At 33.2% G+C, this 26,228-nt stretch overlaps 1 long non-coding RNA gene across 1 annotated transcript; it reads right to left on the bottom strand.

Annotated features, from left to right (window-relative positions):
• Positions 1 to 12,578: 12,578 nt before the first annotated feature.
• Positions 12,579 to 13,386, bottom strand: LOC135266679 (uncharacterized). Its single transcript, XR_010334820.1, has 2 exons — positions 13,136 to 13,386; positions 12,579 to 13,087 (listed from the first exon to the last, which is right to left on the bottom strand). It is a non-coding gene; the product is annotated as an uncharacterized LOC135266679 (long non-coding RNA).
• Between the last annotated feature and the right edge of the window lie 12,842 nt (positions 13,387 to 26,228).

Below are 26,228 nucleotides of genomic sequence, written 5' to 3'. Positions count from 1 at the left end.
ATTACTTGCTTTCCAACATAATAAAAAATTGGAGCTGTCCGGCCTTTGGTTTTCATTTTATTAAATTTGAAATTTAGAAAAAAATGAAAAATTTACATAAACACTGTCTTAGGTTGACCCATGCGTCGAATAGATTGCATGCAGCAATTACCTTCATTTTTGGAGGAGAACATTACGAAACCCTGCTTTACAACATAATAAAAAATTGGAGCTGTCCGGCCTTTGGTTTTCATTTTATTAAATTCGAAAATTTAAAAAAAAAATGAAAAACTTGCAGAAACACTGTCTTAGATTGACCCACGCGTCGAATAGATTGCATGCAGCAATTACCTTCATTTTTGCAGGAGAACATTACGAAACCCTGCTTTACAACATAATAAAAATTGGAGCTGTCCGGCCTTTGGTTTTCATTTTATTAAATTCGAAAATTTAAAAAAAAAATGAAAAACTTGCAGAAACACTGTCTTAGATTGACCCACGCGTCGAATAGATTGCATGCAGCAATTACCTTCATTTTTGGAGGAGAACATTACGAAACCTTGCTTTACAACATAATAAAAAATTGGAGCTGTCCGGCCTTTGGTTTTCATTTTATTAAATTCGAAAATTAGAAAAAAATGAAAAATTTACATAAACACTGTCTTAGGTTGATCCTTGCGTCGAATAGATTGCATGCAGCAATTACCTTCATTTTTGGAGGAGAACATTACGAAACCTTGCTTTACAACATAATAAAAAATTGGAGCTGTCTGGCCTTTGGTTTTCATTTTATTAAATTTGAAAATTAAAAAAAAATAAAAAATTTGCATAAACACTGTCTTAGATTGACCCATGCGTCGAATAGACTGCATGCAGCAATTACCTTCATTTTTGCAGGAGAACATTACGAAACCTTGCTTTACAACATAATAAAAAATTGGAGCTGTCCGGCCTTTGGTTTTCATTTTATTAAATTTGAAATTTAGAAAAAAATGAAAAATTTACATAAACACTGTCTTAGGTTGACCCATGCGTCGAATAGATTGCATGCAGCAATTACCTTCATTTTTGGAGGAGAACATTACGAAACCTTGCTTTACAACATAATAAAAAATTGGAGCTATCCGGCCTTTGGTTTTCATTTTATTAAATTCGAAAATTTAAAAAAAAAATGAAAAACTTGCAGAAACACTGTCTTAGATTGACCCACGCGTCGAATAGATTGCATGCAGCAATTACCTTCATTTTTGCAGGAGAACATCACGAAACCCTGCTTTCCAACATAATAAAAAATTGGAGCTGTCCGGCCTTTGGTTTTCATTTTATTAAATTTGAAATTTAGAAAAAAATGAAAAATTTACATAAACACTGTCTTAGGTTGACCCACGCGTCGAATAGATTGCATGCAGCAATTACCTTCATTTTTGGAGGAGAACATTACGAAACCTTGCTTTACAACATAATAAAAAATTGGAGCTATCCGGCCTTTGGTTTTCATTTTATTAAATTCGAAAATTTAAAAAAAAATGAAAAACTTGCAGAAACACTCTCTTAGATTGACCCACGCGTCGAATAGATTGCATGCAGCAATTACCTTCATTTTTGGAGGAGAACATTACGAAACCTTGCTTTACAACATAATAAAAAATTGGAGCTGTCCGGCCTTTGGTTTTCATTTTATTAAATTCGAAAATTTAAAAAAAAAATGAAAAACTTGCAGAAACACTGTCTTAGATTGACCCACGCGTCGAATAGATTGCATGCAGCAATTACCTTCATTTTTGGAGGAGAACATTACGAAACCCTGCTTTACAACATAATAAAAAATTGGAGCTGTCCGGCCTTTGGTTTTCATTTTATTAAATTCGAAAATTTAAAAAAAAAAATGAAAAACTTGCAGAAACACTGTCTTAGATTGACCCACGCGTCGAATAGATTGCATGCAGCAATTACCTTCATTTTTGGAGGAGAACATTACGAAACCTTGCTTTACAACATAATAAAAAATTGGAGCTGTCCGGCCTTTGGTTTTCATTTTATTAAATTCGAAAATTTAAAAAAAAAATGAAAAACTTGCAGAAACACTGTCTTAGATTGACCCACGCGTCGAATAGATTGCATGCAGCATGTACCTTCATTTTTGCAGGAGAACATTACTTGCTTTCCAACATAATAAAAAATTGGAGCTGTCCGGCCTTTGGTTTTCATTTTATTAAATTTGAAATTTAGAAAAAAATGAAAAATTTACATAAACACTGTCTTAGGTTGACCCATGCGTCGAATAGATTGCATGCAGCAATTACCTTCATTTTTGGAGGAGAACATTACGAAACCCTGCTTTACAACATAATAAAAAATTGGAGCTGTCCGGCCTTTGGTTTTCATTTTATTAAATTCGAAAATTTAAAAAAAAAATGAAAAACTTGCAGAAACACTGTCTTAGATTGACCCACGCGTCGAATAGATTGCATGCAGCAATTACCTTCATTTTTGCAGGAGAACATTACGAAACCTTGCTTTACAACATAATAAAAATTGGAGCTGTCCGGCCTTTGGTTTTCATTTTATTAAATTCGAAAATTTAAAAAAAAAATGAAAAACTTGCAGAAACACTGTCTTAGATTGACCCACGCGTCGAATAGATTGCATGCAGCAATTACCTTCATTTTTGGAGGAGAACATTACGAAACCTTGCTTTACAACATAATAAAAAATTGGAGCTGTCCGGCCTTTGGTTTTCATTTTATTAAATTCGAAAATTAAAAAAAAATGAAAAATTTGCATAAACACTGTCTTAGATTGACCCATGCGTCGAATAGATTGCATGCAGCAATTACCTTCATTTTTGCAGGAGAACATTACGAAACCTTGCTTTACAACATAATAAAAAATTGGAGCTATCCGGCCTTTGGTTTTCATTTTATTAAATTCGAAAATTTAAAAAAAAAATGAAAAACTTGCAGAAACACTGTCTTAGATTGACCCACGCGTCGAATAGATTGTATGCAGCAATTACCTTCATTTTTGCAGGAGAACATTACGAAACCCTGCTTTACAACATAATAAAAAATTGGAGCTGTCCGGCCTTTGGTTTTCATTTTATTAAATTCGAAAATTTAAAAAAAAAATGAAAAACTTGCAGAAACACTGTCTTAGATTGACCCATGCGTCGAATAGATTGCATGCAGCAATTACCTTCATTTTTGGAGGAGAACATTACGAAACCCTGCTTTACAACATAATAAAAAATTGGAGCTGTCCGGCCTTTGGTTTTCATTTTATTAAATTCGAAAATTTAAAAAAAAAATGAAAAACTTGCAGAAACACTGTCTTAGATTGACCCACGCGTCGAATAGATTGTATGCAGCAATTACCTTCATTTTTGCAGGAGAACATTACGAAACCCTGCTTTACAACATAATAAAAAATTGGAGCTGTCCGGCCTTTGGTTTTCATTTTATTAAATTTGAAAATTAGAAAAAAATGAAAAATTTACATAAACACTGTCTTAGGTTGATCCTTGCGTCGAATAGATTGCATGCAGCAATTACCTTCATTTTTGGAGGAGAACATAACGAAACCTTGCTTTACAACATAATAAAAAATTGGAGCTGTCCGGCCTTTGGTTTTCATTTTATTAAATTTGAAAATTAAAAAAAAATGAAAAATTTGCATAAACACTGTCTTAGATTGACCCACGCGTCGAATAGATTGCATGCAGCAATTACCTTCATTTTTGGAGGAGAACATTACGAAACCTTGCTTTACAACATAATAAAAAATTGGAGCTATCCGGCCTTTGGTTTTCATTTTATTAAATTCGAAAATTTAAAAAAAAAATGAAAAACTTGCAGAAACACTGTCTTAGATTGACCCACGCGTCGAATAGATTGCATGCAGCAATTACCTTCATTTTTGCAGGAGAACATCACGAAACCCTGCTTTCCAACATAATAAAAAATTGGAGCTGTCCGGCCTTTGGTTTTCATTTTATTAAATTTGAAATTTAGAAAAAAATGAAAAATTTACATAAACACTGTCTTAGGTTGACCCACGCGTCGAATAGATTGCATGCAGCAATTACCTTCATTTTTGGAGGAGAACATTACGAAACCTTGCTTTACAACATAATAAAAAATTGGAGCTGTCCGGCCTTTGGTTTTCATTTTATTAAATTCGAAAATTTAAAAAAAAAATGAAAAACTTGCAGAAACACTGTCTTAGATTGACCCACGCGTCGAATAGATTGCATGCAGCAATTACCTTCATTTTTGGAGGAGAACATTACGAAACCCTGCTTTACAACATAATAAAAAATTGGAGCTGTCCGGCCTTTGGTTTTCATTTTATTAAATTCGAAAATTTAAAAAAAAAAATGAAAAACTTGCAGAAACACTGTCTTAGATTGACCCACGCGTCGAATAGATTGCATGCAGCAATTACCTTCATTTTTGGAGGAGAACATTACGAAACCTTGCTTTACAACATAATAAAAAATTGGAGCTGTCCGGCCTTTGGTTTTCATTTTATTAAATTCGAAAATTTAAAAAAAAAATGAAAAACTTGCAGAAACACTGTCTTAGATTGACCCACGCGTCGAATAGATTGCATGCAGCATGTACCTTCATTTTTGCAGGAGAACATTACTTGCTTTCCAACATAATAAAAAATTGGAGCTGTCCGGCCTTTGGTTTTCATTTTATTAAATTTGAAATTTAGAAAAAAATGAAAAATTTACATAAACACTGTCTTAGGTTGACCCATGCGTCGAATAGATTGCATGCAGCAATTACCTTCATTTTTGGAGGAGAACATTACGAAACCCTGCTTTACAACATAATAAAAAATTGGAGCTGTCCGGCCTTTGGTTTTCATTTTATTAAATTCGAAAATTTAAAAAAAAAATGAAAAACTTGCAGAAACACTGTCTTAGATTGACCCACGCGTCGAATAGATTGCATGCAGCAATTACCTTCATTTTTGCAGGAGCACATTACGAAACCCTGCTTTACAACATAATAAAAATTGGAGCTGTCCGGCCTTTGGTTTTCATTTTATTAAATTCGAAAATTTAAAAAAAAAATGAAAAACTTGCAGAAACACTGTCTTAGATTGACCCACGCGTCGAATAGATTGCATGCAGCAATTACCTTCATTTTTGGAGGAGAACATTACGAAACCTTGCTTTACAACATAATAAAAAATTGGAGCTGTCCGGCCTTTGGTTTTCATTTTATTAAATTCGAAAATTAAAAAAAAATGAAAAATTTGCATAAACACTGTCTTAGATTGACCCATGCGTCGAATAGATTGCATGCAGCAATTACCTTCATTTTTGCAGGAGAACATTACGAAACCTTGCTTTACAACATAATAAAAAATTGGAGCTATCCGGCCTTTGGTTTTCATTTTATTAAATTCGAAAATTTAAAAAAAAAATGAAAAACTTGCAGAAACACTGTCTTAGATTGACCCACGCGTCGAATAGATTGTATGCAGCAATTACCTTCATTTTTGCAGGAGAACATTACGAAACCCTGCTTTACAACATAATAAAAAATTGGAGCTGTCCGGCCTTTGGTTTTCATTTTATTAAATTCGAAAATTTAAAAAAAAAATGAAAAACTTGCAGAAACACTGTCTTAGATTGACCCATGCGTCGAATAGATTGCATGCAGCAATTACCTTCATTTTTGGAGGAGAACATTACGAAACCCTGCTTTACAACATAATAAAAAATTGGAGCTGTCCGGCCTTTGGTTTTCATTTTATTAAATTCGAAAATTTAAAAAAAAAATGAAAAACTTGCAGAAACACTGTCTTAGATTGACCCACGCGTCGAATAGATTGTATGCAGCAATTACCTTCATTTTTGCAGGAGAACATTACGAAACCCTGCTTTACAACATAATAAAAAATTGGAGCTGTCCGGCCTTTGGTTTTCATTTTATTAAATTTGAAAATTAGAAAAAAATGAAAAATTTACATAAACACTGTCTTAGGTTGATCCTTGCGTCGAATAGATTGCATGCAGCAATTACCTTCATTTTTGGAGGAGAACATAACGAAACCTTGCTTTACAACATAATAAAAAATTGGAGCTGTCCGGCCTTTGGTTTTCATTTTATTAAATTTGAAAATTAAAAAAAAATGAAAAATTTGCATAAACACTGTCTTAGATTGACCCATGCGTCGAATAGACTGCATGCAGCAATTACCTTCATTTTTGCAGGAGAACATTACGAAACCTTGCTTTACAACATAATAAAAAATTGGAGCTGTCCGGCCTTTGGTTTTCATTTTATTAAATTTGAAATTTAGAAAAAAATGAAAAATTTACATAAACACTGTCTTAGGTTGACCCATGCGTCGAATAGATTGCATGCAGCAATTACCTTCATTTTTGGAGGAGAACATTACGAAACCTTGCTTTACAACATAATAAAAAATTGGAGCTATCCGGCCTTTGGTTTTCATTTTATTAAATTCGAAAATTTAAAAAAAAAATGAAAAACTTGCAGAAACACTGTCTTAGATTGACCCACGCGTCGAATAGATTGCATGCAGCAATTACCTTCATTTTTGCAGGAGAACATCACGAAACCCTGCTTTCCAACATAATAAAAAATTGGAGCTGTCCGGCCTTTGGTTTTCATTTTATTAAATTTGAAATTTAGAAAAAAATGAAAAATTTACATAAACACTGTCTTAGGTTGACCCACGCGTCGAATAGATTGCATGCAGCAATTACCTTCATTTTTGGAGGAGAACATTACGAAACCTTGCTTTACAACATAATAAAAAATTGGAGCTATCCGGCCTTTGGTTTTCATTTTATTAAATTCGAAAATTTAAAAAAAAAATGAAAAACTTGCAGAAACACTGTCTTAGATTGACCCACGCGTCGAATAGATTGCATGCAGCAATTACCTTCATTTTTGCATGAGAACATTACGAAACACTGCTTTACAACATAATAAAAAATTGGAGCTGTCCGGCCTTTGGTTTTCATTTTATTAAATTCGAAAATTTAAAAAAAAAATGAAAAACTTGCAGAAACACTGTCTTAGATTGACCCACGCGTCGAATAGATTGCATGCAGCAATTACCTTCATTTTTGCAGGAGATCATTACGAAACCCTGCTTTCCAACATAATAAAAAATTGGAGCTGTCCGGCCTTTGGTTTTCATTTTATTAAATTTGAAATTTAGAAAAAAATGAAAAATTTACATAAACACTGTCTTAGGTTGACCCACGCGTCGAATAGATTGCATGCAGCAATTACCTTCATTTTTGGAGGAGAACATTACGAAACCCTGCTTTACAACATAGTAAAAAATTGGAGCTGTCCGGCCTTTGGTTTTCATTTTATTAAATTCGAAAATTTAAAAAAAAAAATGAAAAACTTGCAGAAACACTGTCTTAGATTGACCCACGCGTCGAATAGATTGCATGCAGCAATTACCTTCATTTTTGGAGGAGAACATTACGAAACCCTGCTTTACAACATAATAAAAAATTGGAGCTGTCCGGCCTTTGGTTTTCATTTTATTAAATTCGAAAATTTAAAAAAAAAAATGAAAAACTTGCAGAAACACTGTCTTAGATTGACCCACGCGTCGAATAGATTGCATGCAGCAATTACCTTCATTTTTGGAGGAGAACATTACGAAACCCTGCTTTACAACATAATAAAAAATTGGAGCTGTCCGGCCTTTGGTTTTCATTTTATTAAATTCGAAAATTTAAAAAAAAAAATGAAAAACTTGCAGAAACACTGTCTTAGATTGACCCACGCGTCGAATAGATTGCATGCAGCAATTACCTTCATTTTTGGAGGAGAACATTACGAAACCCTGCTTTACAACATAATAAAAAATTGGAGCTGTCCGGCCTTTGGTTTTCATTTTATTAAATTTGAAATTTAGAAAAAAATGAAAAATTTACATAAACACTGTCTTAGGTTGACCCACGCGTCGAATAGATTGCATGCAGCAATTACCTTCATTTTTGGAGGAGAACATTACGAAACCTTGCTTTACAACATAATAAAAAATTGGAGCTATCCGGCCTTTGGTTTTCATTTTATTAAATTCGAAAATTTAAAAAAAAAATGAAAAACTTGCAGAAACACTGTCTTAGATTGACCCACGCGTCGAATAGATTGCATGCAGCAATTACCTTCATTTTTGGAGGAGAACATTACGAAACCTTGCTTTACAACATAGTAGAAACTTGGAGCTGTCCGGCCTTTGGTTTTCATTTTATTAAATTCGAAATTTAAAAAAAAATGAAAAATTTGCATAAACACTGTCTTAGATTGACCCATGCGCCGAATAGATTGCATGCAGCAATTACCTTCATTTTTGGAGGAGAACATTACGAAACCTTGCTTTACAACATAATAAAAAATTGGAGTTGTCCGGCCTTTGGTTTTCATTTTATTAAATTCGAAAATTTAAAAAAAAATGAAAAACTTGCAGAAACACTGTCTTAGATTGACCCACGCGTCGAATAGATTGCATGCAGCAATTACCTTCATTTTTGGAGGAGAACATTACGAAACCTTGCTTTACAACATAATAAAAAATTGGAGCTGTCCGGCCTTTGGTTTTCATTTTATTAAAATCGAAAATTAAAAAAAAATGAAAAATTTGCATAAACACTGTCTTAGATTGACCCATGCGTCGAATAGATTGCATGCAGCAATTACCTTCATTTTTGTAGGAGAACATTACGAAACCTTGCTTTACAACATAATAAAAAATTGGAGCTGTCCGGCCTTTGGTTTTCATTTTATTAAATTCGAAATATTTAAAAAAAAAATAAAAATTTGTATAAGCACCGTTTTAGATTAACCCATGCGTCGAATGGATTGCATGCAACAATTACCTTCATTTTTGCAGGAGAACATTACGAAACCTTGCTTTACAACATAATAAAAAATTGGAGCTGTCCGGCCTTTGGTTTTCATTTTATTAAATTCGAAATATTTTAAAAAAAATTAAAAATTTGTATAAGCACCGTTTTAGATTAACCCATGCGTCGAATGGATTGCATGCAACAATTACCTTCATTTTTGCAGGAGAACATTACGAAACCCTGCTTTCCAACATAATAAAAAATTGGAGCTGTCCGGCCTTTGGTTTTCATTTTATTAAATTTGAAATTTAGAAAAAAATGAAAAATTTACATAAACACTGTCTTAGGTTGACCCACGCGTCGAATAGATTGCATGCAGCAATTACCTTCATTTTTGGAGGAGAACATTACGAAACCTTGCTTTACAACATAATAAAAAATTGGAGCTGTCCGGCCTTTGGTTTTCATTTTATTAAATTCGAAAATTTAAAAAAAAATGAAAAACTTGCAGAAACACTGTCTTAGATTGACCCACGCGTCGAATAGATTGCATGCAGCAATTACCTTCATTTTTGCAGGAGAACATTACGAAACCCTGCTTTACAACATAATAATAAAGCATATTAGAGCGCGATGTCTGACGGTGCAGACGCATCCGGGCAGGCTCTCTGCAAGAAATGTAAAAAGCAAACTAACAGTGGCCCCAAATGTATTACATGTGGAGCCAATTATCATACAAGTTGTGCTAAGCTTATAAAAAAAGCCAAGTTTATAAACGATAACGAAGTTAACTGTTGTGCTGTGAGTGATACCGGCGAAATTAGTGATTGCGAATCTCTTGCTCAAAGTGAAGATACGTTTAGCTCCCTCAGGAACGAAATCAAGTACCTCAAGACAATTATCGATCACAAAGATGTAATCATCAAGGAATTAGATGAAAAAATCCACCTTCTTAAAGTCAATGCAGCGCTCATAGAGGTAATCGAAGGCCAACTTAAAAACGATCGCGATAATGGAAGAGAAGTTCGCGAAAAAGTGAATGCAGGTAAACAAGCCTGGCTTATCAACAGCGATGAACCTCCGAAAGTACCTTTCAACTTGCAACGTCCTGCGACGATGATGGATAAGGGTTTGCCAAATTCCAAAAACCTGACAAAAAATAGGGACAGAACATTTCCTCCCACATTACAAGTAACAATTCCTTCAACTTTCGGAGTCTCTACCGCTGATACCAACACAAAAACGCCGCAGAGTGATAAAGAGGACGGCTTCATTCTGGTCCAAAACAAAAAAAAGAAGGCATCCGCGTCTACCAAAGTGGCCCCACAGAGCTTACAAGCAACTAAACCGATCTCGGGAGCTTCTAGAAAAAAACCAATGATTGGCTCATCAGCCAGTACTGTTTTAAAAAGCGTTCCTAAATCAGCTCATCTTCACTTGTCTAGATTAGATCCGGACACCAAGGTCGAGAATATCCTGGACTATATCAAGCCCCATGTGTCCAAAGCAAACTGCGAAAGACTACAATCGAAAAATCCAACCCTATACTCGTCATTCAAGCTATCTGTGCCACTAGGAGAACTTGAGCAAGTCATGAATTCTTCCATCTGGCCCTGTGGAGTTACTATAAATCGTTTTTTCTTCAGGCGCCCCCAAAACAACAATCCACCAAACCAGAGTGTAGTGGCGTAACTGTGTTAAATTTATATCACCTTAATATTCAAAGCTTAAAAAACAAAATTTTAGATCTAGAAGCCTTTTTGCTGTCCGATGGCCCTTTTGAAGTACTATGTATCAATGAGCATTGGATGACGGCTAATGAAATCGAGGTTCTTAAATTAGGAAATTATTGTACAGTTTCTAGCTTTTGCAGAACTTTGCGCTATCATGGTGGAGTAAGTATTTTTGTTCATAATTCCATGACTCATTGCAAATCTTTGAGTTTTGATAGTATTGAGTTTGATTTTGAAGTTTCTGGATGTTTATTAAATGACAACTTAAATGTAGTTACATTGTATCGTTCACCTTCGGGGAATTTTGATGTTTTTCTGAAAAAATTAAATTTAATGCTTTCGTCTTTAACCAAAACCAATAATAAAATTATTGTAACAGGCGATTTCAATGTGAAATTTGGCACTTCGGATAAGCTTGCTGTTGCTTTGGTTAATACTTTTCTTTCATATGGTTTATACTCAACTGTTTTTACTCCAACTCGAGGAAATTCCTGCCTAGATAACATTTTCACTAACTTTCAAATCAATGATTATCAAGTAACAACTCATGATCCAGGATTATCTGATCATTGTGGTGTATGTATGAGTGTCTTTGTTCCTACTTCGTCTCTAGTGGCAAATGAAAGTTCTAATACCAAATATAGACCTATAACTGCTTTAGGATTATTCCACCTATATAACTTTATTGAAAATATCAACTGGGATTTTATCAACAATACTAACAATGATGTTGAAGACTTATTTACTCAATTTAACAGTATTCTAGTACATTATGTATCTATTTGTTTTCCTGAAAAAATTTTATCCACTCGAGCATCAAAAAATTGGTTTAATGACAATTTGCGATCTTTACGTAACATGCAAACTCTGCTTTTTCAACTTCAAAACAAACAGATTATTGATAAAGAGGTTTACACTGATTTCAGAAAATTCTATCGCAGTGAAATTGCAAAAGCTAAAGTTAAATTTCATGATAACATGATCAACAACGTCCCTAACAAACAAAAAGCATTGTGGGATATTGTCAACACAAAGAGAAAAAATTCTGTTAAATTGCCTACGAATCTGTCGCCTGACACTATCAATAACTATTTCACTAACATTGCTGCCAATACAATTAACGCGTTACCCAAAACATCAAATATTTTAACATCGTTTGAAACTGACTCTCGATTTTCTTTCCATGAAGTTACTTATAATGAAGTTAGGGATGCCATTAATCATTTGAAGAAATCTAATAGTTGTGATGCCTACAATATTAGTTCAAAAATTCTAAAATCGTTAGTAAATCTTATAGTTATTCCTTTGACTAAAATCATTAATAGGTGTATTAGAGAAAGTATATTTCCAGCAGTTCTAAAAACTTCCAAAGTTGTACCGGTTTTTAAGAAAGGAGATCCGAATGACATCAGTAATTATAGACCTATTTCTCTAGTGCCTATCTTAGCAAAGGTTTTTGAGTTTATTTTAAAAAAGCAAATCAACTCGTATTTTGAGAATAATAGTCTCTACTCGCAGTTCCAATTTGGTTTTAGATGCAATCACTCAACATCCCTAGCTATTAACTACCTTAGTGAAAAAATTTTGTCTAGTTTTGAAAATAAGGAAAATACCTATGTTTGCTGTTTGGACTTAACAAAAGCATTTGATTGTGTTGAGCATGGTATATTGTTACAAAAATTAAAATCATATGGATTCTGTGTCAGAAGTATTAGTTTGATGAATTCATACTTAATAAATAGATGTCAGTTCGTTTCTGCTCACAATATTAATTCCAATAAAATGGAAATTAAATTTGGTGTACCGCAAGGATCGGTCCTAGGACCGACTCTATTTCTCATCTTTATAAATGACCTGCCACTTTCTATTAAAGATACTAATTTCTTACTGTTTGCTGACGACACCACTATCTATGGCGCTTTTGATTTAAAAGAGGCTCTGGATCACATAAAAACTTGTGTTGAAACCAAAATTAAAGACTGGTTTATTGGTAACAAACTTACCGTTAATTGTGCCAAAACTCAAGAAATTATTTTTTCCTTAAACAAATCATTTATTACCCCTTCTTATATTAAGCTGTTAGGTGTTTTTCTGGATTGTGGATTGACTTGGGAAACTCATTGCGACTACTTAGTTACTAAACTTTCTAAAAAATTGTTCTTGTTTAGGCAGTTGGTATCTACCTTATCGACTAAAACTTTATTATCAGTTTATCATGCCATATTTCACAGTGTTCTTTCATATGCCATCCTTGCTTGGGGTCATTCGCCACATACAGCTAAATTATTCAAAATACAAAGAAAATGTATCAGAATTATTGCTGGCTGTCACTATCAGAGTGACTGTCGTCAATATTTCAGAAACTTCAAAATTTTAACGGTTCCCTGCACTTATATTTTGCAATGTCTTCTATATACTCATCAAAACTTAAACAAATATGATTCGTTTGATCATACATACTCCACCAGATTCCGGCATTTACTCAGACCAAATTTTCTGCGATTATCACGTACTAGAAACAGCACAAGTTATTACTGTATTAAATTATTTAACATGTTACCTGACACCTATAAAAACCTCGAGTTCAAGGCTTTTAAAAACTGTGTTAAATCTTTCTTGCTACAAGAGGCATTTTACTCTGTTGATGAATTCAGTAATTATTTTTGTAAAATGTCATCTTAACTAAGTTTTCTTATATAATTATTATTATCTGCTTTTGTAAACGGTTAAAGTGTATTTTCTTGTTTTCTCTTCTTTTCTTGGTGACGTATGTAAGATACTTTGTATTTATAACATCAATAAAACATTATCATTATCATAAAAAATTGGAGCTGTCCGGCCTTTGGTTTTCATTTTATTAAATTTGAAATTTAGAAAAAAATGAAAAATTTACATAAACACTGTCTTAGGTTGACCCACGCATCGAATAGATTGCATGCAGCAATTACCTTCATTTTTGGAGGAGAACATTACGAAACCTTGCTTTACAACATAATAAAAAATTGGAGCTGTCCGGCCTTTGGTTTTCATTTTATTAAATTCGAAAATTTAAAAAAAAATGAAAAACTTGCAGAAACACTGTCTTAGATTGACCCACGCGTCGAATAGATTGCATGCAGCAATTACCTTCATTTTTGCAGGAGAACATTACGAAACCCTGCTTTCCAACATAATAAAAAATTGGAGCTGTCCGGCCTTTGGTTTTCATTTTATTAAATTTGAAATTTAGAAAAAAATGTAAAATTTACATAAACACTGTCTTAGGTTGACCCACGCGTCGAATAGATTGCATGCAGCAATTACCTTCATTTTTGGAGGAGAACATTACGAAACCTTGCTTTACAACATAATAAAAAATTGGAGCTGTCCGGCCTTTGGTTTTCATTTTATTAAATTCGAAAATTTAAAAAAAAATGAAAAACTTGCAGAAACACTGTCTTAGATTGACCCACGCGTCGAATAGATTGCATGCAGCAATTACCTTCATTTTTGGAGGAGAACATTACGAAACCCTGCTTTACAACATAATAAAAAATTGGAGCTGTCCGGCCTTTGGTTTTCATTTTATTAAATTCGAAAATTTAAAAAAAAAAATGAAAAACTTGCAGAAACACTGTCTTAGATTGACCCACGCGTCGAATAGATTGCATGCAGCAATTACCTTCATTTTTGGAGGAGAACATTACGAAACCTTGCTTTACAACATAATAAAAAATTGGAGCTGTCCGGCCTTTGGTTTTCATTTTATTAAATTCGAAAATTAAAAAAAAATGAAAAATTTGCATAAACACTGTCTTAGATTGACCCATGCGTCGAATAGATTGCATGCAGCAATTACCTTCATTTTTGCAGGAGAACATTACGAAACCCTGCTTTCCAACATAATAAAAAATTGGAGCTGTCCGGCCTTTGGTTTTCATTTTATTAAATTCGAAAATTTAAAAAAAAATGAAAAACTTGCAGAAACACTGTCTTAGATTGACCCACGCGTCGAATAGATTGTATGCAGCAATTACCTTCATTTTTGCAGGAGAACATTACGAAACCCTGCTTTACAACATAATAAAAAATTGGAGCTGTCCGGCCTTTGGTTTTCATTTTATTAAATTTGAAATTTAGAAAAAAATGAAAAATTTACATAAACACTGTCTTAGGTTGACCCTTGCGTCGAATAGATTGCATGCAGCAATTACCTTCATTTTTGGAGGAGAACATTACGAAACCTTGCTTTACAACATAATAAAAAATTGGAGCTGTCCGGCCTTTGGTTTTCATTTTATTAAATTTGAAATTTAGAAAAAAATGAAAAATTTACATAAACACTGTCTTAGGTTGACCCACGCGTCGAATAGATTGCATGCAGCAATTACCTTCATTTTTGGAGGAGAACATTACGAAACCTTGCTTTACAACATAATAAAAAATTGGAGCTGTCCGGCCTTTGGTTTTCATTTTATTAAATTCGAAAATTTAAAAAAAAATGAAAAACTTGCAGAAACACTGTCTTAGATTGACCCACGCGTCGAATAGATTGCATGCAGCAATTACCTTCATTTTTGCAGGAGAACATTACGAAACCCTGCTTTCCAACATAATAAAAAATTGGAGCTGTCCGGCCTTTGGTTTTCATTTTATTAAATTTGAAATTTAGAAAAAAATGAAAAATTTACATAAACACTGTCTTAGGTTGACCCACGCATCGAATAGATTGCATGCAGCAATTACCTTCATTTTTGGAGGAGAACATTACGAAACCTTGCTTTACAACATAATAAAAAATTGGAGCTGTCCGGCCTTTGGTTTTCATTTTATTAAATTCGAAAATTTAAAAAAAAATGAAAAACTTGCAGAAACACTGTCTTAGATTGACCCATGCGTCGAATAGATTGCATGCAGCAATTACCTTCATTTTTGCAGGAGAACATTACGAAACCTTGCTTTACAACATAATAAAAAATTGGAGCTGTCCGGCCTTTGGTTTTCATTTTATTAAATTCGAAAATTTAAAAAAAAATGAAAAACTTGCAGAAACACTGTCTTAGATTGACCCACGCGTCGAATAGATTGCATGCAGCAATTACCTTCATTTTTGGAGGAGAACATTACGAAACCTTGCTTTACAACATAATAAAAAATTGGAGCGGTCCGGCCTTTGGTTTTCATTTTATTAAATTCGAAAATTTAAAAAAAAAATGAAAAACTTGCAGAAACACTGTCTTAGATTGACCCACGCGTCGAATAGATTGCATGCAGCAATTACCTTCATTTTTGGAGGAGAACATTACGAAACCCTGCTTTACAACATAATAAAAAATTGGAGCTGTCCGGCCTTTGGTTTTCATTTTATTAAATTCGAAAATTTAAAAAAAAAAATGAAAAACTTGCAGAAACACTGTCTTAGATTGACCCACGCGTCGAATAGATTGCATGTAGCAATTACCTTCATTTTTGGAGGAGAACATTACGAAACCTTGCTTTACAACATAATAAAAAATTGGAGCTGTCCGGCCTTTGGTTTTCATTTTATTAAATTCGAAATTTCAAAAAAAATTAAAAATTTGCATAAACACTGTCTTAGATTGACCCATGCGTCGAATAGATTGCATGCAGCAATTACCTTCATTTTTGCAGGAGAACATTACGAAACCCTGCTTTACAACATAATAAAAAATTGGAGCTGTCCGGCCTTTGGTTTTCATTTTATTAAATTCGAAAATTTAAAAAAAAATGAAAAACTTGCAGAAACACTGTCTTAGATTGACCCACGCGTCGAATAGATTGCATGCAGCAATTACCTTCATTTTTGGAGGAGAACATTACGAAACCTTGCTTTACAACATAATAAAAAATTGGAGCTGTCCGGCCTTTGGTTTTCATTTTATTAAATTCGGAATTTAAAAAAAAATGAAAAATTTGCATAAACACTGTCTTAGATTGACCCATGCGTCGAATAGATTGCATGCAGCAATTACCTTCATTTTTGCAGGAGAACATTACGAAACCTTGCTTTACAACATAATAAAAAATTGGAGCTGTCCGGCCTTTGGTTTTCATTTTATTAAATTCGAAAATTTAAAAAAAAATGAAAAACTTGCAGAAACACTGTCTTAGATTGACCCACGCGTCGAATAGATTGTATGCAGCAATTACCTTCATTTTTGCAGGAGAACATTACGAAACCTTGCTTTACAACATAATAAAAAATTGGAGCTGTCCGGCCTTTGGTTTTCATTTTATTAAATTTGAAAATTAGAAAAAAATGAAAAATTTACATAAACACTGTCTTAGGTTGACCCTTGCGTCGAATAGATTGCATGCAGCAATTACCTTCATTTTTGCAGGAGAACATTACGAAACCTTGCTTTACAACATAATAAAAAATTGGAGCTGTCCGGCCTTTGGTTTTCATTTTATTAAATTCGAAATTTAAAAAAAAAATGAAAAACTTGCAGAAACACTGTCTTAGATTGACCCACGCGTCGAATAGATTGCATGTAGCAATTACCTTCATTTTTGGAGGAGAACATTACGAAACCTTGCTTTACAACATAATAAAAAATTGGAGCTGTCCGGCCTTTGGTTTTCATTTTATTAAATTCGAAATTTCAAAAAAAATTAAAAATTTGCATAAACACTGTCTTAGATTGACCCATGCGTCGAATAGATTGCATGCAGCAATTACCTTCATTTTTGCAGGAGAACATTACGAAACCCTGCTTTACAACATAATAAAAAATTGGAGCTGTCCGGCCTTTGGTTTTCATTTTATTAAATTCGAAAATTTAAAAAAAAAATGAAAAACTTGCAGAAACACTGTCTTAGATTGACCCACGCGTCGAATAGATTGCATGCAGCAATTACCTTCATTTTTGGAGGAGAACATTACGAAACCTTGCTTTACAACATAATAAAAAATTGGAGCTGTCCGGCCTTTGGTTTTCATTTTATTAAAATCGAAAATTAAAAAAAAATGAAAAATTTGCATAAACACTGTCTTAGATTGACCCATGCGTCGAATAGATTGCATGCAGCAATTACCTTCATTTTTGCAGGAGAACATTACGAAACCTTGCTTTACAACATAATAAAAAATTGGAGCTGTCCGGCCTTTGGTTTTCATTTTATTAAATTCGAAATATTTTAAAAAAAATTAAAAATTTGTATAAGCACCGTTTTAGATTAACCCATGCGTCGAATGGATTGCATGCAACAATTACCTTCATTTTTGCAGGAGAACATTACGAAACCTTGCTTTACAACATAATAAAAAATTGGAGCTGTCCGGCCTTTGGTTTTCATTTTATTAAATTTGAAAATTAGAAAAAAAAATGAAAAACTTGCAGAAACACTGTCTTAGATTGACCCACGCGTCGAATAGATTGCATGCAGCAATTACCTTCATTTTTGGAGGAGAACATTACGAAACCCTGCTTTACAACATAATAAAAAATTGGAGCTGTCCGGCCTTTGGTTTTCATTTTATTAAATTCGAAAATTTAAAAAAAAATGAAAAACTTGCAGAAACACTGTCTTAGATTGAACCACGCGTCGAATAGATTGCATGCAGCAATTACCTTCATTTATGCAGGAGAACATTACGAAACCCTGCTTTCCAACATAATAAAAAATTGGAGCTGTCCGGCCTTTGGTTTTCATTTTATTAAATTCGAAAATTTAAAAAAAAAAATGAAAAACTTGCAGAAACACTGTCTTAGATTGACCCACGCGTCGAATAGATTGCATGCAGCAATTACCTTCATTTTTGGAGGAGAACATTACGAAACCTTGCTTTACAACATAATAAAAAATTGGAGCTGTCCGGCCTTTGGTTTTCATTTTATTAAATTCGAAAATTAAAAAAAAATGAAAAATTTGCATAAACACTGTCTTAGATTGACCCATGCGTCGAATAGATTGCATGCAGCAATTACCTTCATTTTTGCAGGAGAACATTACGAAACCTTGCTTTACAACATAATAAAAAATTGGGGCTGTCCGGCCTTTGGTTTTCATTTTATTAAATTCGAAAATTTAAAAAAAAATGAAAAACTTGCAGAAACACTGTCTTAGATTGACCCACGCGTCGAATAGATTGTATGCAGCAATTACCTTCATTTTTGCAGGAGAACATTACGAAACCTTGCTTTACAACATAATAAAAAATTGGAGCTGTCCGGCCTTTGGTTTTCATTTTATTAAATTCGAAATTTAAAAAAAAAATGAAAAACTTGCAGAAACACTGTCTTAGATTGACCCACGCGTCGAATAGATTGCATGTAGCAATTACCTTCATTTTTGGAGGAGAACATTACGAAACCTTGCTTTACAACATAATAAAAAATTGGAGCTGTCCGGCCTTTGGTTTTCATTTTATTAAATTCGAAATTTCAAAAAAAATTAAAAATTTGCATAAACACTGTCTTAGATTGACCCATGCGTCGAATAGATTGCATGCAGCAATTACCTTCATTTTTGCAGGAGAACATTACGAAACCCTGCTTTACAACATAATAAAAAATTGGAGCTGTCCGGCCTTTGGTTTTCATTTTATTAAATTCGAAAATTTAAAAAAAAAATGAAAAACTTGCAGAAACACTGTCTTAGATTGACCCATGCGTCGAATAGATTGCATGCAGCAATTACCTTCATTTTTGCAGGAGAACATTACGAAACCTTGCTTTACAACATAATAAAAAATTGGAGCTGTCCGGCCTTTGGTTTTCATTTTATTAAATTCGAAATATTTTAAAAAAAATTAAAAATTTGTATAAGCACCGTTTTAGATTAACCCATGCGTCGAATGGATTGCATGCAACAATTACCTTCATTTTTGCAGGAGAACATTACGAAACCTTGCTTTACAACATAATAAAAAATTGGAGCTGTCCGGCCTTTGGTTTTCATTTTATTAAATTTGAAAATTAGAAAAAAAAATGAAAAACTTGCAGAAACACTGTCTTAGATTGACCCACGCGTCGAATAGATTGCATGCAGCAATTACCTTCAATTTTGGAGGAGAACATTACGAAACCCTGCTTTACAACATAATAAAAAATTGGAGCTGTCCGGCCTTTGGTTTTCATTTTATTAAATTCGAAAATTTAAAAAAAAATGAAAAACTTGCAGAAACACTGTCTTAGATTGAACCACGCGTCGAATAGATTGCATGCAGCAATTACCTTCATTTATGCAGGAGAACATTACGAAACCCTGCTTTCCAACATAATAAAAAATTGGAGCTGTCCGGCCTTTGGTTTTCATTTTATTAAATTCGAAAATTTAAAAAAAAAAATGAAAAACTTGCAGAAACACTGTCTTAGATTGACCCACGCGTCGAATAGATTGCATGCAGCAATTACCTTCATTTTTGGAGGAGAACATTACGAAACCTTGCTTTACAACATAATAAAAAATTGGAGCTGTCCGGCCTTTGGTTTTCATTTTATTAAATTCGAAAATTAAAAAAAAATGAAAAATTTGCAGAAACACTGTCTTAGATTGACCCACGCGTCGAATAGATTGCATGCAGCAATTACCTTCATTTTTGGAGGAGAACATTACGAAACCTTGCTTTACAACATAATAAAAAATTGGAGCTGTCCGGCCTTTGGTTTTCATTTTATTAAATTCGAAAATTAAAAAAAAATGAAAAATTTGCATAAACACTGTCTTAGATTGACCCATGCGTCGAATAGATTGCATGCAGCAATTACCTTCATTTATGCAGGAGAACATTACGAAACCCTGCTTTCCAACATAATAAAAAATTGGAGCTGTCCGGCCTTTGGTTTTCATTTTATTAAATTCGAAATTTAAAAAAAAAATGAAAAACTTGCAGAAACACTGTCTTAGATTGACCCACGCGTCGAATAGATTGCATGTAGCAATTACCTTCATTTTTGGAGGAGAACATTACGAAACCTTGCTTTACAACATAATAAAAAATTGGAGCTGTCCGGCCTTTGGTTTTCATTTTATTAAATTCGAAATTTCAAAAAAAATTAAAAATTTGCATAAACACTGTCTTAGATTGACCCATGCGTCGAATAGATTGCATGCAGCAATTACCTTCATTTTTGCAGGAGAACATTACGAAACCCTGCTTTACAACATAATAAAAAATTGGAGCTGTCCGGCCTTTGGTTTTCATTTTATTAAATTCGAAAATTTAAAAAAAAAATGAAAAACTTGCAGAAACACTGTCTTAGATTGACCCACGCGTCGAATAGATTGCATGCAGCAATTACCTTCATTTTTGGAGGAGAACATTACGAAACCTTGCTTTACAACATAATAAAAAATTGGAGCTGTCCGGCCTTTGGTTTTCATTTTATTAAAATCGAAAATTAAAAAAAAATGAAAAATTTGCATAAACACTGTCTTAGATTGACCCATGCGTCGAATAGATTGCATGCAGCAATTACCTTCATTTTTGCAGGAGAACATTACGAAACCTTGCTTTACAACATAATAAAAAATTGGAGCTGTCCGGCCTTTGGTTTTCATTTTATTAAATTCGAAATATTTTAAAAAAAATTAAAAATTTGTATAAGCACCGTTTTAGATTAACCCATGCGTCGAATGGATTGCATGCAACAATTACCTTCATTTTTGCAGGAGAACATTACGAAACCTTGCTTTACAACATAATAAAAAATTGGAGCTGTCCGGCCTTTGGTTTTCATTTTATTAAATTTGAAAATTAGAAAAAAAAATGAAAAACTTGCAGAAACACTGTCTTAGATTGACCCACGCGTCGAATAGATTGCATGCAGCAATTACCTTCATTTTTGGAGGAGAACATTACGAAACCCTGCTTTACAACATAATAGAAAATTGGAGCTGTCCGGCCTTTGGTTTTCATTTTATTAAATTCTAAAATTTAAAAAAAAAAATGAAAAACTTGCAGAAACACTGTCTTAGATTGACCCACGCGTCGAATAGATTGCATGCAGCAATTACCTTCATTTTTGGAGGAGAACATTACGAAACCCTGCTTTACAACATAATAAAAAATTGGAGCTGTCCGGCCTTTGGTTTTCATTTTATTAAATTCGAAAATTTAAAAAAAAATGAAAAACTTGCAGAAACACTGTCTTAGATTGACCCACGCGTCGAATAGATTGCATGCAGCAATTACCTTCATTTTTGCAGGAGAACATTACGAAACCCTGCTTTCCAACATAATAAAAAATTGGAGCTGTCCGGCCTTTGGTTTTCATTTTATTAAATTTGAAATTTAGAAAAAAATGAAAAATTTACATAAACACTGTCTTAGGTTGACCCACGCGTCGAATAGATTGCATGCAGCAATTACCTTCATTTTTGGAGGAGAACATTACGAAACCTTGCTTTACAACATAATAAAAAATTGGAGCTGTCCGGCCTTTGGTTTTCATTTTATTAAATTCGAAAATTTAAAAAAAAAATGAAAAACTTGCAGAAACACTGTCTTAGATTGACCCACGCGTCGAATAGATTGCATGCAGCAATTACCTTCATTTTTGGAGGAGAACATTACGAAACTTTGCTTTACAACATAATAAAAAATTGGAGCTGTCCGGCCTTTGGTTTTCATTTTATTAAATTCGAAAATTTAAAAAAAAAATGAAAAACTTGCAGAAACACTGCCTTAGATTGACCCACGCGTCGAATAGATTGCATGCAGCAATTACCTTCATTTTTGGAGGAGAACATTACGAAACCTTGCTTTACAACATAATAAAAAATTGGAGCTGTCCGGCCTTTGGTTTTCATTTTATTAAATTCGAAAATTAAAAAAAAATGAAAAATTTGCATAAACACTGTCTTAGATTGACCCATGCGTCGAATAGATTGCATGCAGCAATTACTTTCATTTTTGCAGGAGAACATTACGAAACCTTGCTTTACAACATAATAAAAAATTGGAGCTGTCCGGCCTTTGGTTTTCATTTTATTAAATTCGAAAATTTAAAAAAAAATGAAAAACTTGCAGAAACACTGTCTTAGATTGACCCACGCGTCGAATAGATTGTATGCAGCAATTACCTTCATTTTTGCAGGAGAACATTACGAAACCCTGCTTTACAACATAATAAAAAATTGGAGCTGTCCGGCCTTTGGTTTTCATTTTATTAAATTTGAAAATTAGAAAAAAATGAAAAATTTACATAAACACTGTCTTAGGTTGACCCTTGCGTCGAATAGATTGTATGCAGCAATTACCTTCATTTTTGCAGGAGAACATTACGAAACCCTGCTTTACAACATAATAAAAAATTGGAGCTGTCCGGCCTTTGGTTTTCATTTTAATTAATTCGAAAATTAAAAAAAAATAAAAAATTTGCATAAACACTGTCTTAGATTGACCCATGCGTCGAATAGATTGCATGCAGCAATTACCTTCATTTTTGCAGGAGAACATTATGAAACCTTGCTTTACAACATAATAAAAAATTGGAGCTGTCCGGCCTTTGGTTTTCATTTTATTAAATTCGAAATTTAAAAAAAAAAATGAAAAACTTGCAGAAACACTGTCTTAGATTGACCCACGCGTCGAATAGATTGCATGTAGCAATTACCTTCATTTTTGGAGGAGAACATTACGAAACCTTGCTTTACAACATAATAAAAAATTGGAGCTGTCCGGCCTTTGGTTTTCATTTTATTAAATTCGAAAGTTAAAAATAAATGCAAAATTTGCATATACACTGTCTTAGATTGACCCATGCGGCGAATAGATTGCATGCAGTAATTATCTTCATTTTTGCAGGAGAACATTACGAAACCTTGCTTTACAATATAATAAAAAATTGGAGCTGTCCGGCCTTTGGTTTTCATTTTATTAAATTCGAAACGTTTAAAAAAAATTAAAAAATTTGCATAAACACTGTCTTAGATTGACCCACGCGTCGAATAGATTGCATGCAGCAATTACCTTCATTTTTGGAGGAGAACATTACGAAACCTTGCTTTACAACATAATAAAAAATTGGAGCTGTCCGGCCTTTGGTTTTCATTTTATTAAATTCGAAATTTCAAAAAAAATTAAAAATTTGCATAAACACTGTCTTAGATTGACCCATGCGTCGAATAGATTGTATGCAGCAATTACCTTCATTTTTGCAGGAGAACATTACGAAACCCTGCTTTACAACATAATAAAAAATTGGAGCTGTCCGGCCTTTGGTTTTCATTTTAATTAATTCGAAAATTAAAAAAAAATAAAAAATTTGCATAAACACTGTCTTAGATTGACCCATGCGTCGAATAGATTGCATGCAGCAATTACCTTCATTTTTGCAGGAGAACATTATGAAACCTTGCTTTACAACATAATAAAAAATTGGAGCTGTCCGGCCTTTGGTTTTCATTTTATTAAATTCGAAAGTTAAAAATAAATGCAAAATTTGCATATACACTGTCTTAGATTGACCCATGCGGCGAATAGATTGCATGCAGTAATTATCTTCATTTTTGCAGGAGAACATTACGAAACCTTGCTTTACAATATAATAAAAAATTGGAGCTGTCCGGCCTTTGGTTTTCATTTTATTAAATTCGAAACGTTTAAAAAAAATTAAAAAATTTGCATAAACACTGTCTTAGATTGACCCACGCGTCGAATAGATTGCATGCAGCAATTACCTTCATTTTTGGAGGAGAACATTACGAAACCTTGCTTTACAACATAATAAAAAATTGGAGCTGTCCGGCCTTTGGTTTTCATTTTATTAAATTCGAAAATTTAAAAAAAAAATGAAAAACTTGCAGAAACACTGTCTTAGATTGACCCACGCGTCGAATAGATTGTATGCAGCAATTACCTTCATTTTTGCAGGAGAACATTACGAAACCCTGCTTTACAACATAATAAAAAATTGGAGCTGTCCGGCCTTTGGTTTTCATTTTATTAAATTTGAAATTTAGAAAAAAATGAAAAATTTACATAAACACTGTCTTAGGTTGACCCACGCGTCGAATAGATTGCATGCAGCAATTACCTTCATTTTTGGAGGAGAACATTACGAAACCTTGCTTTACAACATAATAAAAAATTGGAGCTGTCCGGCCTTTGGTTTTCATTTTATTAAATTCGAAAATTTAAAAAAAAAATGAAAAACTTGCAGAAACACTGTCTTAGATTGACCCACGCGTCGAATAGATTGCATGCAGCAATTACCTTCATTTTTGGAGGAGAACATTACGAAACCTTGCTTTACAACATAATAAAAAATTGGAGCTGTCCGGCCTTTGGTTTTCATTTTATTAAATTCGAAAATTAAAAAAAAATGAAAAATTTGCATAAACACTGTCTTAGATTGACCCATGCGTCGAATAGATTGCATGCAGCAATTACCTTCATTTTTGCAGGAGAACATTACGAAACCTTGCTTTACAACATAATAAAAAATTGGAGCTGTCCGGCCTTTGGTTTTCATTTTATTAAATTCGAAAATTTAAAAAAAAAATGAAAAACTTGCAGAAACACTGTCTTAGATTGACCCACGCGTCGAATAGATTGTATGCAGCAATTACCTTCATTTTTGCAGGAGAACATTACGAAACCCTGCTTTACAACATAATAAAAAATTGGAGCTGTCCGGCCTTTGGTTTTCATTTTATTAAATTCGAAAATTTAAAAAAAAAATGAAATACTTGCAGAAACACTGTCTTAGATTGACCCACGCGTCGAATAGATTGCATGCAGCAATTACCTTCATTTTTGGAGGAGAACATTACGAAACCTTGCTTTACAACATAATAAAAAATTGGAGCTGTCCGGCCTTTGGTTTTCATTTTATTAAATTCGAAAATTAAAAAAAAATTAAAAATTTGCATAAACACTGTCTTAGATTGACCCATGCGTCGAATAGATTGCATGCAGCAATTACCTTCATTTTTGCAGCAGAACATTACGAAACCTTGCTTTACAACATAATAAAAAATTGGAGCTGTGCGGCCTTTGGTTTTCATTTTATTAAATTCGAAAATTTAAAAAAAAAAATGAAAAACTTGCAGAAACACTGTCTTAGATTGACCCACGCGTCGAATAGATTGCATGCAGCAATTACCTTCATTTTTGGAGGAGAACATTACGAAACCTTGCTTTACAACATAATAAAAAATTGGAGCTGTCCGGCCTTTGGTTTTCATTTTATTAAATTCGAAATTTCAAAAAAAATTAAAAATTTGCATAAACACTGTCTTAGATTGACCCATGCGTCGAATAGATTGCATGCAGCAATTACCTTCATTTTTGCAGGAGAACATTACGAAACCTTGCTTTACAACATAATAAAAAATTGGAGCTGTCCGGCCTTTGGTTTTCATTTTATTAAATTCGAAATTTCAAAAAAAATTAAAAATTTGCATAAACACTGTCTTAGATTGACCCATGCGTCGAATAGATTGCATGCAGCAATTACCTTCATTTTTGCAGGAGAACATTACGAAACCCTGCTTTACAACATAATAAAAAATTGGAGCTGTCCGGCCTTTGGTTTTCATTTTATTAAATTCGAAAATTTAAAAAAAAAATGAAAAACTTGCAGAAACACTGTCTTAGATTGACCCACGCGTCGAATAGATTGCATGCAGCAATTACCTTCATTTTTGGAGGAGAACATTACGAAACCTTGCTTTACAACATAATAAAAAATTGGAGCTGT

The sequence above is a fragment of the Tribolium castaneum genome, chromosome 1, assembly GCF_031307605.1.
Source record: "Tribolium castaneum strain GA2 chromosome 1, icTriCast1.1, whole genome shotgun sequence".
Taxonomy (NCBI): domain Eukaryota; kingdom Metazoa; phylum Arthropoda; class Insecta; order Coleoptera; family Tenebrionidae; genus Tribolium; species Tribolium castaneum.
The sequence above is the reverse complement of the archived record's forward strand: the minus strand, read 5'-3'. Positions and strand labels throughout refer to the sequence as shown.